The sequence below is a fragment of the Ptychodera flava genome (assembly GCF_041260155.1).
Source record: "Ptychodera flava strain L36383 chromosome 3 unlocalized genomic scaffold, AS_Pfla_20210202 Scaffold_25__1_contigs__length_14229661_pilon, whole genome shotgun sequence".
NCBI lineage: Eukaryota > Metazoa > Hemichordata > Enteropneusta > Ptychoderidae > Ptychodera > Ptychodera flava.
Window position 1 is genome coordinate 9,010,947 of NW_027248279.1, and position 16,335 is coordinate 9,027,281.

At 37.0% G+C, this 16,335-nt stretch overlaps 1 protein-coding gene across 7 annotated transcripts in view; it reads right to left on the minus strand.

Annotated features, from left to right (window-relative positions):
• The window catches only part of LOC139125284 (cell adhesion molecule-related/down-regulated by oncogenes-like), a 235,847-nt gene that overhangs the window by 185,948 nt on the left and 33,564 nt on the right, over nucleotides 1-16,335 (minus strand). For 2 of the 7 annotated variants that reach the window (XM_070691370.1, XM_070691373.1), the window contains exon 1: nucleotides 9,150-9,324. The exons of 4 other annotated variants lie outside the window; for them this stretch is intronic. The gene's annotated coding sequence lies outside the window, so the exon portion shown is untranslated. Of the gene's footprint in view, nucleotides 1-9,149; nucleotides 9,325-9,773; nucleotides 9,864-16,335 lie in introns of those variants that run through there. One more of the 7 variants, XM_070691368.1, reaches the window with a different exon arrangement.

Here is a 16,335-nt window from a genome sequence, read left to right on the forward strand (position 1 = left end):
GCAATGTCATTGGCTGAGACCAATACTACTGCAATGTCATTGGCTGAGACCAATACTACTGCAATGTCATTGGCTGAGACCAATACTACTGCAATGTCATTGGCTGAGACCAATACTACTGCAATGTCATTGGCTGAGACCAATACTACTGCAATGTCATTGGCTGAGACCAATACTACTGCAATGTCATTGGCTGAGACCAATACTACTGCAATGTCATTGGCTGAGACCAATAGAACTGCAATGTCATTTGCTGAGACCAATACTACTGCAATGTCATTGGCTGAGACGAATACTACTGCAGTGTCATTGGCTGAGACCAATACTACTGCAATGTCATTGGCTGAGACCAATACTACTGCAATGTCATTGGCTGAGACCAATACTTTACAAACCAATCACATTATTTTCATCTTATTGACATCTTTTGAAGAACTTAAAATTAATCAAATTATTTATGTTTCTTCCATGGTATACATTTATATTTAGAATATTTTGAATCAGTGCAAATTTATTGTAGATGGATAGCCATGCTTGTTGTTCCTGACCCTGTCTAAGCCCTGTTTAGTGATGTACTGCTTTGAATTTTTGGTATTGTGTGCTTGACCGTTTTTCATAAAAACAGTATCACAACAGTTCAACAAATAGCAGATTATCAGGCTGAAGATTGTGGAATTTTCCCACAGATAACCACAGGTACCAGTTAACTTTGCCATCGTGTGAACCGTTGCTGTGATGTAAAATCAATTTGCAAACACTCTGAAAAACAGACTGATCAGTTTTAAAAGAGATCACACAATACAGACACACTACAAAAGTAACCACAGGTAGATTTAACAGCTGTTTTCAAATGGCTTTGTGAGGTACTGAATTGTGGGTTGTTTCTGTATTATTCACCAAGTTCAGAGGTCACTGACACTGATAATTTGCATCTCATTTGCATATATAATTAGACGATTAGGGTGGCCTTATTTGTGTATGTGTCTTTGTCATTTGACAGTGGCTACTCACTGGTAAACAAGCAGGTTAGGTACATAAACCAGCATGGTTCAATGAGGCTAATGAAAGATGTTCAGCTCAATTCATTCCTATGAATCTGAAGCTGTGATGTTTTTATTTAATACCATCTTGATGAGACAGAACCAGAATTTCATCAAATATCAGAGTAGCCTCACAGTTTCCTGCCAAAATCCCTAAATGGAATAAAAAATAAAGATCTGTGAAGTAATAGACTGTAATATGTACTGACAGGCCATGATCACCAGTGTTTCTCTGCAATGACACACAAATCTCTCTGACTAAGAGTCACCTGTTGGACAAAATGGAAGACTGTTGATGTTTTGGCATTGTAGTGGAAGTACTGCATACCTTAAAGCATAGTTTTCCAATGAAACAGAGAAAGGCAAGAATTCCTTTCAGCAAAATAACAGCAGAATTAGTCAAGTCATATCACGTTAAATTACAAAGACCAAGTGAAGTTAATCACTGGTATATGTACATACATTTACTTGGTGGGTGATCTGTGCTCTATTGCAAGGCTGTGTTCTACCAGTCACAATTGCTTATTGAAGTCTTAGACAAGTGATTGAGATAGATAATTGATTTAATGGTCCAGGTAAGTAGCTTCTGAGATCAACATACCTGATGGTACAAAACATGGGTTTTGTCAACAGCTGAAACAATCTGAAAGCGAAACAATGGTCACCAACTGTACGGTACAAACAACCAAGAATAAATATCTACATAAAGCATCTCTATCAACATTACTTCTACAATTTGCAAAGTTTGGCCACAAAAACTACAAAATTGTGTGTGTTTTCTTTTTCTAACTTTGATCGAAAAAGTTGAAATCTTTGTAAGACTTTCTCCACACATGCACTTAGAACAGAATAACCAAATATAAACAAGAAATAATTGAACTATTTCAGAATACACATTGGAAGAGTAAACAAGCAATCTTACCACCAATATAACTCTGCTGCTAGTTTTTGCTAAACACAACAATGAAAAGAACTACTACATTGTACCTGAAAATCAAATTCACAAAAAGGCAATCGAATGGCTGTTTTATTAACCCTTTGAGCGCTGCAATTTTCCCCACCAAAATCATTGTGTCAACATTTTACCAATTTTGTGAATTTTCTGTAATTTTTGTGACAATTTTGGACCAAATGAACATCATATTTTTTTGGCTTCAGATTTTTTTTCAAAATTTTACAAAAAATTAGAAAAAATTGACTGGTGTATATTTTGATATAAGCAACAAAAACTAACTTTGGCGCTCAAAGGGTTAATTGGAATATTTGACATAAAATGATGACAAAAGTCACAAAAAAACTTGATTGAGGACATTAAGAGATTCAGTGTAGACAAGGTTGGCCCCAAAGGAAATGTTAAAATTGCTTGATCCTCAAAATGTTTGTTAACAAGTGTTAAATCGCTGTATGACTTTCTGTTTCATTTTATATTGATTTCCCTGGGAATCTACACAAATTTGAAAGCCATAAAAGAAAAAGATGTTTTGACCAAAACCATGAGAAAATTTGCACACACAAATTTCATCATCATTTGATAGCGTTCTCCCCAGGATTTTCTGGCAGAGTGGTGGCTAATTTGCATAACAATAAATGTAATTGTTATGGAAATAAGTTTCTATTGTTCACCAAAAATTAAGGAGTGGCAGCCACCACTCTACAATTGCTCTGGGGAGAACACTGTTTGAATAATACTGCGTGAAAAATCATGATTAATATTGGACAAACTGTTTCAGAGACAATTTTTGAAGAAAATTGAGCAAAATATGAAAAAAATATTATGCTTATTTTACAAATCTGAAGACAGTCATCCCTGAGAAGCTGCATGTCAAATTTGAAAGCTGTCAGACATGCAGTATCAGACAGATGTTTGACACAAAAAACATCAATGAAATTTGCATATATGAAGATTTCCTTGATATTTGAATAAATCACAGTCAGGTCATCCAGAGAGACTTGCAAGCTAAACAATGAAAGTTGTCTGAGGAGAGAAGTTGATAGAAGACGACGGACACTGGACACTGACTTGATGATCACCCTATCGGATAAACTTTAAATTGCTGAAAGTTAAAAGTTGAACAGGATGATGTATTTGCTAAGAGTGGAGCAGAACATCACGATGGTTTATTGGCATGATTTTCAAATGATTCACATCAACTCAAATTCTATTGGTTTTGTTTGTGTTTTGGTCTTTCATCATAGTAAAAAGAAGGTGACTTTCCGTTGATGCTACAAGTTACAAAAGAAGTAACAAGTCTATTAATGGGACGGATTTATTTTTCTTCATCAAAGACAAATTTCAACACTAAATAGCTTTGCGAGCTTGCACAACAGACAAAGTGATAATTGTATTTTAGCAATAGCTGAATACAGCAAATTAAAATATAACAGGTACCTTGGAACCCTTAGTACAAATATCCCCAATGCCAAGCAACCACAAAGACAAGCAAGACAATATCATAGAGCTACAGGGATTCAACACACCAACACTAGCCAATATTTCTAATTAGAGGCGTGTAATTCCAATTTAACGCAGTCTGAATATTTGTTTGTGAGGTTCTGTGGTTGGAGGGCACTCAGATAGCTAATTAGAAACAAAGTACAATGCCATGATTGTTGTGTTGCTTGGCCGTTTATTTGCCTTAATACTCCCATTGTTGGTAATGTAACATGGTGGTATACATATAACCAATAGCTGTTGTTCTTGTTTACCATCAGTATCAGTTTCTCAATTTTCCAAAACATTACTTGAAAAACAGGAGAGCACTTGCATGTACCCTTTCATTACTATTAAGTGGTACAAACCAGGTTGTTTGCTATCACTCTGGTTGGACTTCTACACTTTGAAATGGGGGTGGCGTTGGCGGATGTGTCTTGACTAGGATCTTTCAAATGGTTCATGCACTTGGTTAATGAATGGTTTACAACAAACACATCGTTTAACATACATGTATCATGTGAAATCTTGACTTGACTGAGAGAGACAGAAGTTTTACCCACAAAATCATCCTCATGTGTTATGAAGTAAGCCACTGGTATCACAGTGCTCTACCAATTTGCCTGGCAGTGCTTCTGCCACCGTCTGGTCAGAGAGTGATTCAGCCACCGGTCAAAGTGTGATTCTGCAATTGGTCAGAGAGTGTTTCTGCCACTGGTCAGAAAATATTTCTATCATTGGTCAGAGATTACTCCTACCACTGGTCAGAGAGTATTACTGCCACAGGTCAGACGGCAATTCTGCCACTGGTCAAAGAGTTTTTTTGCCACTGGTCAGATAAAAACTTCTAACACTGGTCAGACAGTACACAGTCCTGTAAATTTCCCATAATTCATTGCAATTTGTATCCTCAGAGATTCCCCAGAGAAGTCTACCAGGTCTCCCATGAGTAGACAAATTCATAGACTAGCTGTAAAAATTCTGAAAACGTACTTTTAAGGACACCATTCTTCTCAATTCGCATTTTAAATGATTTGGAAAATTATGCAAGATTGAGAGAGGAGATAGCATTTTTGTAAAATTTTCCACTGATTGTGTCTTCAGCCATACTGAATAATGTGATGGAAAGTAGGGAGACCAGTTGCACCTGAGTTTTGAAACAAAAGGATATTGATTTTTTCTAATGGAAATGACAAAAGAAATTTGCATTCTAAGTTTTCTCAGAGAATGACCCCTTCAGTTCGTCATAACTTGCTGCCTAAAAAGTATGGCATTTGTAGTACCTACAAAACGTGACTTCCATGGTTGTTTAATGGTTATTTGAAAATTTCTGCTGAAATTTCTAAACGTACTTTTACTTGATATTATTTACCAATAATTCTGATGCTGCACATTATTGTTTGCCTGAAGAACTGAAAAAGTTATAAGAAAAGTAACCTTCAAGGATACAAATCAAAGAGAATTGTGGATAATTTATTTTACTGTGCAGTACGTCTATCTCTGGTCAGATGGTAGGGTACTTTGCCACTGGTCAAACAGTACTTTTGATATTGGTCTGTCGTATTTGTAAGTTGGTCATTTATATGTTTAGTATAACAGTCTTCCAGTATATATTAATTTAAAAATGTCATTTCCTAAACAATATCATAACAAGCAGCTTTGTTTCTGTTCATTCACAAATACTGAAGAGACTGAGAATTTTGAATTTACTGCAAACATTGTATTATTATGCTGAATAGAGTCTTCTTGAAGCACTTGCTCTCTTAGTAAACTGTGAGAAGGACAAAGGAGGTGTTATATTTAGACATTGATTGAAACAGATTAAACTTCACCAGGAAAGGGTTGAAAATGTATGTTTGGCAAAGGGTTGAAAATGTATGTTTGGCAAAGGGTTGAAAATGTATGTTTGGCAAAGGGTTGAAAATGTATGTTGGCAAAGGGTTGAAAATGTATATTTGGCAAAGGGTTGAAAATGTATATTTGGCAAAGGGTTGAAAATGTATATTTGGCAAAGGGTTGAAAATGTATGTTTGGCAAAGGGTTGAAAATGTATGTTTGGCAAAGGGTTGAAAATGTATATTTCGCAAAGGGTTGAAAATGTATATTTGGCAAAGGGTTGAAAATCTATATTTGGCAAAGGGTTGAAAACGTACATTTGGCAAAGGGTTGAAAATGTATATTTGGCCTATGTTTGTGTTAACATTAAAAATTTCATACTGCAAATCTTTGTTTCCCAAACACAGACTGCGAACCCTCTAACTCCTTTTCCATGAGATTTCTTCTTCATTTTTTGTTTTGAAGAAAGGAAGGACATATTTTGAAGAATTTAAGTTTTTAAAATTATGTCTACAGGGTGTTGTTTGTCATGGTTTCCAGTAGACTGACAGAGATAAGGTACAGTAGCTGAGGAACAAAATCTTCTGTGTACAACTTTGCTGAACTGGAAGTATGAAATAGTTTGGAGGTTGGCTGCAGATTGTTGATGGGGAATGTATGTGTCTGTCATTTCTGAAAGTTTCTCTTATCTCAAGGATGGATGATGAGGGCACAAAACCTCATTCCCTTCAGGATGACCAAGGAAAGATGACACACAACGGGATATGATCTCCATGACAATGACCTGCATCAGTCTTTATTCTGTTTTATAACACACCTCATCCATAGTCTGTGTTCTAATTCGCCAGTTGATAGTCAAGTGGGATGCGTTGTTTTTGTGCTGATCCATGTAAACGACGTAATCTCAGGCATAATTGTCGGAAATGTTGCCTGCTAGGCATCAGTTGCAAAAAATGATACTCGCTGACTTCAAAACCGATATTTGCACATGCGCAAACTGGAATGTAAACAAAGATGTTGTCTGCGACCAAGGGAAACGATAGTCAAGAAATTTCTAGGCTTTCTGAAGAAGAAGAACTGACTGTTCTGGTTTCAAACAAGAACTCAAAATGGATGAAAATGATAATCAAAGGTGCATTGAACGTTTTGCAGAAGTATTGCAACACTGTCGAGAAAAACTTTTTCTTGCCAAACCACTCCAACATATTACCGGTACATGCGACAAGTTTTGTGTATGGTATATTCTTATGCATGACTGCGGATGAGGTGTGTTATAAAACACATACTGACTGGCCATGAGGGCAACAGCATACATCTTTAACTCACTTTAACCCTACACAGTGGAATTACAACTTGTGTATGCTGGCATTCTACAGTGGTGGAATTACAACTTGTGTATGCTGGCATTCTACACAGGTGGAATTACAACTTGTGTATGCTGGCATTCTCCAGTGGATGGAATTACAACTTGTGTATGCTGGCATTCTAAACAGGTGGAATCACAACTTGTGTATGCTGGCATTCTACACAGGTGGAATCACAACTTGTGTATGCTGGCATTCTACACAGGTGGAATCACAACTTGTGTAGGCTGGCATTCTACACAGGTGGAATTACAACTTGTGTATGCTGGCATTCTACACAGGTGGAATTACAACTTGTGTATGCTGGAATTCTACAGTGGTGGAATTACAACTTGTGTATGCTGGCATTCTACACAGTTGGAATTACAACTTGTGTATGCTGGCATTCTACACAGTTGGAATTACAACTTGTGTATGCTGGCATTCTACACAGGTGGAATTACAACTTGTATATGCTGGCATCATACACAGTTGGAATAACAACTTGTGTATGCTGGCATTCTACACAGTTGGAATTACAACTTGTGTATGCTGGCATTCTACACAGGTGGAATCACAACTTGTGTATGCTGGCATTCTACAAAGGTGGAATTACAACTTGTGTATGCTGGCATTCTACACAGGTGGAATTACAACTTGTGTATGCTTGCATCATACACAGGTGGAATTACAACTTGTGTATGCTGGCATTCTACACAGGTGGAATCACAACTTGTGTATGCTGGCATTCTACACAGGTGGAATCACAACTTGTGTATGCTGGCATTCTACACAGGTGGAATTACAACTTGTGTATGCTGGCATTCTACACAGGTGGAATTACAACTTGTGTATGCTGGAATTCTACAGTGGTGGAATTACAACTTGTGTATGCTGGCATTCTATACAGGTGGAATTACAACTTGTGTACGCTGGCATTCTATACAGGTGGAATTACAACTTGTGTATGCTGGCATTCTACACAGGTGGAATCACAACTTGTGTATGCTGGCATTCTACACAGGTGGAATTACAACTTGTGTATGCTGGCATTCTACACAGGTGGAATTACAACTTGTGTATGCTGGCATTCTTCACAGGTGGAATCACAACTTGTGTATGCTGGAATTCTACACAGGTGGAATCACAACTTGTGTATGCTGGCATTCTACACAGTTGGAATTACAACTTGTGTATGCTGGCATTCTACACAGGTGGAATCACAACTTGTGTATGCTGGAATTCTACACAGGTGGAATCACAACTTGTGTATGCTGGAATTCTACACAGGTGGAATTACAACTTGTGTATGCTGGCATTCTTCACAGGTGGAATCACAACTTGTGTATGCTGGAATTCTACACAGGTGGAATTACAACTTGTGTATGCTGGCATTCTACACAGGTGGAATTACAACTTGTGTATGCTGGCATTCTTCACAGGTGGAATCACAACTTGTGTATGCTGGCATTCTACACAGGTGGAATTACAACTTGTGTATGCTGGCATTCTTCACAGGTGGAATCACAACTTGTGTATGCTGGAATTCTACACAGGTGGAATTACAACTTGTGTATGCTGGCATTCTACACAGGTGGAATTACAACTTGTGTATGCTGGCATTCTTCACAGGTGGAATCACAACTTGTGTATGCTGGAATTCTACACAGGTGGAATTACAACTTGTGTATGCTGGCATTCTTCACAGGTGGAATCACAACTTGTGTATGCTGGCATTCTTCACAGGTGGAATCACAACTTGTGTATGCTGGAATTCTACACAGATGGAATTACAACTTGTGTATGCTGGCATTCTACACAGGTGGAATCAAAGCTTGTGCTACAGTGGTGGAATCACGAATGAGAAATGCTATCCTTAGTCGTTAACCAATGCATTTGCTGATATCTTCATACTTCAAAAGTCTGTCCTGGAGATATGACTTCACTCCATGGTGGCATGGAGGTTGCCATTAGTTGATCCATTTTACCTCTTTCAGATATTTTAGAAACTCAGTACCCTTTGACAAAAATGCCTTGACCACATGTTTTATACACCAGAGACAAGACTGTTCTTTCAGTTTGCAAATGGAGACAGACAGATCCATAGAGAAGGCAAGCCGTAATGGGCAAGGCATTTAAAATGTTGGAAAACATTCCACCAGCCATGGTCTATTTGTTCAACTGATTAGCTATTTGCTGAGACTCTACACATGTTCCACTCCACTTGTTGACATACCTCTGTAAAATTCCGACATTATCTGAGCACTATCAGTCCTGGAAATGGGAAAACTACTAAAGGTATATTTGTATGGATGTACTGTGAACTTTAAACTTTTAGAGATACCATCATAACATGGTTATGTAAAGAACTCCATTGTTAGTTTAGATGACAGTTACTTGTAACAAAAACAGCGTGAATCAAAACACTGCTTTACTTCTCTAGAGAAGTTCAGCGTATGGATCTATCCAACAAAGGTTGACATACCAAAACTGACCTACCTTGAGAGATTGACCACTAAACTGACTGTATGTCTCAGCAAATATAGCAGCAATAGCAGACAGTAGATTTCAGGGAATGTGTCCGGGGCATTGAAAAATAAAGGAGCGGACACATGTCAAGACTGGCTGGTAAATCAGCAGTGGTTTTGCTCTCCACTCTAATTCTCTGCAAACAGCTTAACTCCTAGACTGACAATAGCTTTGCAGAGTTTAATCAGCCAAAGGAAAGAATGCTACAACAATAGACCATTCAAATCTCTGATCCTCAGTTCACTGCCTCACTGCAAAGACACTAAAAAAAAACAGTAAGACTCCCAAGAAATCTTCTGCCATTCAATAATCCATGCATTATCATTGCTCATTGTCATGGAAACATGTAATCTCTATCTGATATTGATGTTTAAATAGTTGCCATGATTACGGCAGAATGAGATAAATCTGCCTATTCTCTTTGATTCACCACTTTTATTCACTGGCAAAACTTTTTCAATGACCTGTTTATTTTTAATTAGGTCTAAAAGCTACAGGATTCAATTAAAAAACTCAGCTGGCCAACTACATTTTCCCCCTCATATTCAAACTTTCCTTACCCACTTGTCTTCTCAGAATGGAATAGTCCCTTACCCGCTTGTCTTCTCAGAATGGAATAGTCCCTTACCCACTTGTCTTCTCAGAATGGAATAGTCTATCAGTAATACCATATAGACAATGGATCTGTGGTTATACAGCAACAGAAGTGAGACTTATTCACTATCTGTTACTGTTTTGCAGTTGATAGAGGTTCAAATTTTTGTTAAAAGTGTGACGTTAGAAACATCAATGATGAGTTTTACATCAAACATTTAATCAATGGTAGTTTCCATAACGATGACTTGCCACTATTTTATTTTGGTTCCAGGTTATGTTCACTAACATATACACTTCAAATGGGATACTCCAACCACATTTTTTTCAATTCACAATCTTGTGCATACACATTTTCAACTGAAGTGACATGGCCATCATTCTGCAAGTTCCACTGTCTGCAATGTTCTGAAAGACACACTTTGCAAGACACGCTATCTTACCAAATACACCATAACTTAACAATGAAAGTGTGTTCACTGTTGCCGCCTCTAGATTTCCCTGTGTTCTGGCTCATGTCAACCCACCATAGGACCCTATAACTACATACATGAAGATTTTTGAATTATTTCCAAACTTCTTGTGAGATGTATATTCATAACATTATTGTTAAATCCTTCAAACTACAAAAACAGCTATGGTGACTTTCAACGATGCTTAGATTGACAGAGAGTGTATTCTGGAAACAGCTGGGCACTGTCCACATATACATGTACCATGTACCAGTAGATAAATGGTTCGTAAATCAAGTGGCAAGACTTGGTCCAACAGAAAATTGAATGAAAATAAAATCTCCTTTCTTTGACAAAATCATTCTTAGCAGCTGGTTAACTAATACAAAAGATTCTCAGCTAAAGCATTCTGTCCAAACAAGAATTTGAAGAGTTTTTTTTTCAAGCGAAGTCAAAAATAATAAAAACAGATTCAGTAAAGTAGCCTATCTATGGTATGGAAATATCATTAATTCATTCCTTAACTTCATTCACTTTGTCAGCCAAGTGTCAAATGATATCATGCATGCCCTGTCCACTGTATTTTGAAGATTTGCCAAGACCACATCAGCTCCACGCAATGATTTTCATCATTCCTGTTTAATTCTCTAGAGAATCAGACAAAGTACTGACTTCCTGGCTTTTTGTTACCATCCTCCTGGATCCAATTTTTTATAAATGTCACTGAAAGTGATTGACAGGTAATCTGATTGATTTCTTATTAATGCTACAGATATCAATTTGATGAGTGCTATTGACATATTTCTATCATTGAATGGGCTGTATACAACAAAGATGTACAAAATAGAGTAATAGTTACGATATCCTGTGTTTTGTTCACACTCTGTTTTGGACACAATGATAACATGTATCCGGATATAATTGCTTTATTTCAATGCAACAACCAAGTAAGATGTAACAATGAGACATAACATTACACAGCATGCCATAAATCTCCCAGAATGCTGTAAATCACCCAAAATGTCATATATCACCCAGAATGCTGTTACCGTAATCACCCAAAATGTCATATATCACCCAGAATGCTGTTACCGTAATCACCCAAAATGTCATATATCACCCAGAATGCTGTTACCGTAATCACCCAGAATGCCATAAATCACCCAGAATGCTGTTACCGTAATCACCCAGAATACCACTGATTTGTTATGACACAAATATCAAAGTTGAATGACAAAAGCAGGTGCAGATACCATTTAGCTTTGAGTTTTATTGAATATGAAAGAAATGTTTATTTGTTTGTTTCTGGGGTGATTCTTTCAAAGACTACATACAATAAGAAAAATCTTGGAAGGTATAAAGAAATGACATATAATGATCAACTCAACACTGTTGTCTTGGAAACAGGAGTTTGTCTCTGTCCGCAATTATAAGATCCCAGTTTTAAAACTCTTTAATGTAATATAATTTTGTACAGCGTTTTTGTTTTTACAGGAATACTGATATCACCAGTGCAAGAATGATGCATCATGGGTAGAATCTGATGAACTTTGACCTTTTAAACTTATTTTAAAGAACAACAAGTCATCGTTGATGACACAGTCCCCGCTTGTCCATTTTGTTATAATCTTTGGTGTCTAGGTAGCTGTGGTCTAGGTAGCTGTGGAATGACATTGATGCAACAGGTGCATCAGGCCTGTGACTTGCATAATAAAGTAATCTGAGGAACGTTCAATAAAATTGACCCATCTCTGCCGGTAATGACCATTGAAGGAACTTTTGATTACATCACACATAACGATGCCCTCACTGCCTCTAGTGTCATGATGGCACATACTATACACATGGTTTGGTGGAATTTTAGAAATGGTATGGGATCGGGTATGTTGTTGTAATCAGCCATTTCGGATCATATAATGAAACAAATTAATGTGCACAAGAATGCAGCCATATCACGTTTAAACAAAATCAGTCCATCGAAGGACAGTGACCTATGTTTATGTTTCAAAGACATAAAAAAATCACACCAAAATTGAAATCAAATGGCTGTCTATTGACCGGATGGATCATAGCACAAAATTTGTAGACATGCATGCCACAGTGCTTTATCTTTGTACCAAGTCTCGACAACATTGGATAAGGAATATTTGCATATGATTAAGCCTCAAAGACATGAAGAAATCCAAAAATGACCATCTGGCAGCGATATTGGGGGAAAATGACAATCTGGCAACCATATTAGAACATGTCACGAAGTACATTGACATGTATATGTATGCCATAGTGCATGATCTTTGTGCCCAGTTTGGAGAAAATCGGTGTAATGACCTTTGAATTAAGCTCCAAAAACATGCAAAATTCCAACAAAATGGCAGTTCTACAGCCATATTGGCTCCTATTGCAAGGTTAATTGATACATGCATGTGTATGCCATAGTGCTTTGCCTTTGTGCCTTGTTTGAACAAAATCAGTTCAAGGATATTTGAGTTACGGTTCAAAGACATGAAAAAATCGCAACAAAATTGCCGCCTCATGCCCATATTGGATCGTATCGCAATATAATGCGACATGCATATGAAGTCCATAGTGTTATGCCTTTGTGCCAAGTTTGAACAGAATCGGTTCAAGGATCTTTGAGCTAATGGTTCAAAGACACGAAAATCGCAAACAAAATGGCCGCCTCACGCCCATATTGGATTGTATTGCAATATAATTCGACATGCATATGTAAGCCATAGTGTTATGCCTTTGTGCCAAGTTTGAAGAGAATCGGTTCAAGGATGTTTGAGTTATGGTTCAAAGACATGAAAAATCGCAAAAATATGGCCACCTTGCGGCCATATTGAATTGTATCGCAAAATGAATCGATGTGCATCTGTAGGTCATAGTGCTATGCATTTGTGCCAAGTTTGAACAGAATCGGTTCAAGGATGTTTGAGTTATGGTTCAAAGACATGAAAAATCGCAAAAATATGGCCACCTTGCGGCCATATTGAATCGTATCGCAAAATAAATCAATGTGCATCTGTAGGTCATAGTGCTATGCCTTTGTGCCAAGTGTGAACAGAATCGGTTCAAGGATGTTTGAGTTATGGTTCAAAGACCCGAAAAATCGCAAACAAAATGGCCGCCTCATGCCCATATTGGATTGTATCGCAATATAATTCTACATGCATATGTAGGCCATAGTGTTATGCCTTTGTGCCAAGTTTGAACAGAATCGGTTCAAGGATGTTTGAGTTCTGGTTCAAAGACATGAAAAATCGCAAAAATATGGCCACCTTGCGGCCATATTGAATCGTATCGCAAAATCGATGTGCATCTGTAGGTCATAGTGCTATGCCTTTGTGCCAAGTTTGAACAAAATTGGTTCAGCAGTGTCTGAGAAACAGCTCCGGATGGACGAACGGACACATGGACGGACGTATGCACGCACGGACAGGACCCAATGTATAACATAGACTTGACATCACGTATCTCTCAGTCTGTGAATCTCAAAAACAAAACTGTTTCAAGCATCCATCATCCCTCACTAAAATTCAGATAAAATTAAGTATCAAGTCATTCACAGTGTCAAAACACATCACTATTTACTCACAAGTTTTTCTAACAGACGTGTTGTTGTCTTTTGTATAAAAAAATTGATCCAATTCTAGCAATGAATGATTTGGTCACATTTCAAAATTATTCCTTCAAAATACATTTTCACTTAATGACCCATAATCTAAACACATCTTCACCATGGCAATGAAACTCTACGACTAAATTGAAGATAGAATACATCACTATTGTCCCGGAGTCATTGCCGTTTTTGCAAATACATCATTGGTCACACGGTGTACACCACCTAACACATCCATCATGATAAAAAGCATTGAATGTGGTCATTGTACTGATTTGAAGAACACAGCCTTCATTTGACAAGCATCACTTCAAAGCAACAGTTGAACCAACCTCCTTCTTTTCACCTTTTACAAGACACAAATAAACTCCCTGTGTGGTCAGAAGACAACACTACTGCCACTCCATAGTCCCCTGCTTAGTATTTTTGTCTAACACGGTTCTGTTTCTCCAATGGCCATGATTGACATTTGTCAACTCAGCTGCGCTTCTTTCTAAATATAATTGTTCTATTAGATTTCTTACAGCAGTATGACCAGGCTTTTTTTTGCTTAAAATCGTGAAAAAAGAGGGAAAAAAAGTCAGGTAATTTACATATTGTTTTTGAGCAGGCCACCAAAACATGAAGAATCTCCTGTAATTGTAGGTATCTCAGAGGTCAGGGAAGACAGTATGTTGACTGAATTGAAGAAAATCACAAGATCATAAGAAGTGGAACATTGCTGAGATGTGAATGATTATTTGTACAAATCAAAAAGTCAATAAATCAGGTTACAATCACGATGACACTGAAAAAGGTCACACTCTGCTGACATTGACTTCAAAAACTCTGGCAGTATCAGGAATTATTTTTCTTCAAAGCTGATTGATGATGTCTTATGTACAAGACGTCATCAACAATCGACTTAAACATCCCATGGATTCATCATTCTAAATGCTGGATATTTAACATGGGGTCAATGACCAACCTGCATGTTGAACACGGCATGGTACAGTTATGAAGCAAACACTACAGTAAATAAGTACATGTAAGTTGTAAGATTCCTTCTAAAGCTAGTGACTGAGGGCTTCTGTCTAAGTTCAAGAATAAGTTTATTCCAATTGTTGCACTAGCCCTCAGGGCCATAATGCCCTCAGTGTAAATATGCAGAACTTTTGCACAGTAGATCTGCTGTGAACAGAAACAGTTGAATGGGCATCAATTATGTTATTGAAATTTCCTACAGTCTTGTTTACTGGTCAAATACAAATCCATCTTGCTGAACCAAATGATTTTACACACTCAAAAACCTGCACACCCCCACCCCCATTGCTTACTTGTTCGTTTCTGCCTCCTGGAGTAAAACCTTGAGAGAACTCTCGACATAACCCGAGAAATCCCACAAAAATTTACATCAGCTAAAAAACTTTTCAGTTGATGTTGCTTTTCCATGGAAGATGGTGCATTCAATTGCAAGAATTTGGTATCAAATGATTACGTTTCATCACAAATTTATCGTATCTTGATCAATACATGTACACATAAATGAAAATTGGTTGACCTAAACTTTTGCAGATGAAATAAACTGGTCTTCTTAGGGAGCCTCCTGGCATATTACTCTATGCCTAATCCTCATTCAGGCTCCCTAGGTTACATGTGAAATATACAACACACTTTCTGTGTGTCCACTCATCTTCACTCTTGTTGATGACAAAAAATAAAAGTACCAGTAATGGTTCTATTTTGGAATAAAAAGGATGTGTGTGTTCCACAGACTCAAAGATAAGGATATTGCAATAAAAGACAAGCCCATATATGGAAATATATGGAAATACATATTCAGTGAAGTTTTTGATGTATATTTTCAGTAATTTTGATTCAGCAGATATACTTCAGAATGCATAGGTTTATCCTGTCAGCTCTGCAATTCAGTATCATTATTTTGAATGTTGTATTGCAAATAATATTGTACCAAAAATAACTAGTGCACTGAAATTGAAGTTGCTTGCATGTACATTGTAAACATACCAGCCAACTAAAACAAACTAATTTTCCACCTTGGCTGTAGAGGGCAGCAAACACTGGTTTTCCTTCACAAGAAAATGTATTTGTAATTTTAATACATTCACAGTTATGTAGATTTGTTTTATTTGTGACTATGTTGAAATAAATTTATCTTTTTCAAAAAAATATATATTATATCTCTCTTTTTTTTTTTTCTTAGTTTTGTCAGATAAACAATGTCAACAACAACAGCAACAACAAAAACATTGCTTACAAATGATTGGCAATAGCAGGAATTGACAACAATTCCACATTAGATGTCTACCGTTATCATTTCCCTAGAGAAATACAGAGTTTGGATTACCAGAAATTCAGTTATTCTTGATGGGATTATACTTCAATCCTGTGTTATGCAACTCAAATATAGATGAAACATGTAATTTGTTTACAGGATGATGAACAAACTTGATGATTTTATAACCAACTTTTCAATCCTTGTTTGACT